This window comes from Salvelinus fontinalis, chromosome 41 (genome assembly GCF_029448725.1).
Source record: "Salvelinus fontinalis isolate EN_2023a chromosome 41, ASM2944872v1, whole genome shotgun sequence".
In the NCBI taxonomy this organism is placed as follows: Eukaryota; Metazoa; Chordata; class Actinopteri; order Salmoniformes; family Salmonidae; genus Salvelinus; species Salvelinus fontinalis.
In genome coordinates, this window is record NC_074705.1 from 21,136,228 (window position 1) to 21,137,282 (window position 1,055).

A 1,055-nucleotide genomic window follows, 5' to 3' on the forward strand; every position below is an offset into this window, starting at 1 on the left:
AACCCGGCTACAGCTCCATCTCTTGGTTCCGAATTCAAAGTCACTCACCGTGCAGGAACTGCTGACCGGTGCAAGGCTAAATTCCTCTGGGAGTCCATCCTGTGTGTCGACCCCAGAAACCCCTCTGATGATCCTGAGGGAGGTTAACTGTCCAGGCTCATCTCAGAAGGTTGTGTCGGATCCCGAGCTGAACCGCATGTCTTGCAGCGTACCGGCCTGGCCCAGAGTGCTGTGCATCATGAGCAGGCCAGAGCCAATGACAGTAAGGTGTCTCGGTTCCTTTTCTGCCCTCCTGACAGGGGAGTGGTTGAAGGATAGTCCTCCTGTCAATCACGAGGTGAGCCAGCTCAAGAGGTCTGAACTGTCTCTTGAGGATTGCAGCGTCATAGCAAACAGTCAGTTAGCCATGTGTTTTTATTCACCTTTATATTTGAGTTACACCTATGTTAACGTCTGTCATGAGAGACTAGTCTTTAGGGCACATAGATGATAACAGTTGCTTTTATTTCCAAGAAATGTGAGTCAAACACCCACAAAGGCCAATTAAGTGGACTGAACATTCTGTTCTCAAGATGTAGTGCAGAGGAAAAAAAGTGATTGCTGTCAATTCGATTAATTTCCTTGTTGATTTTCCATTTTATTTTGTTACCGACAGATCCTTATTGTGTCTTTGGCATCATTAAAGTGAAGACTTATTTCATCAAATCAATTCTCTATAATTATTATTACGCGATTAAACTAATCATGTAAATGTAATTAACTAGTAAGTCGGGGCACCAAGAAAAATCTTCAGATTACAAAGTTATAATTTTCCGAATATAACGCTTCAGATATTTTAATATCTGATCAATTAGTCTTCTAATTAATGAATTATTCTTTAACTCACGTTAGTCTCATTCCAAACATCGTAAATTGTTGGTTATCTGCACGAACCCAGCCTTTACTATGAATCATCCATACACTAATTGTCTTAATCATTTATTTACTAACTAAATAATAACAGAAATGCATAAACAAACAATAGTTATGGTTACAAGGAAATGATAAGGGAGGTT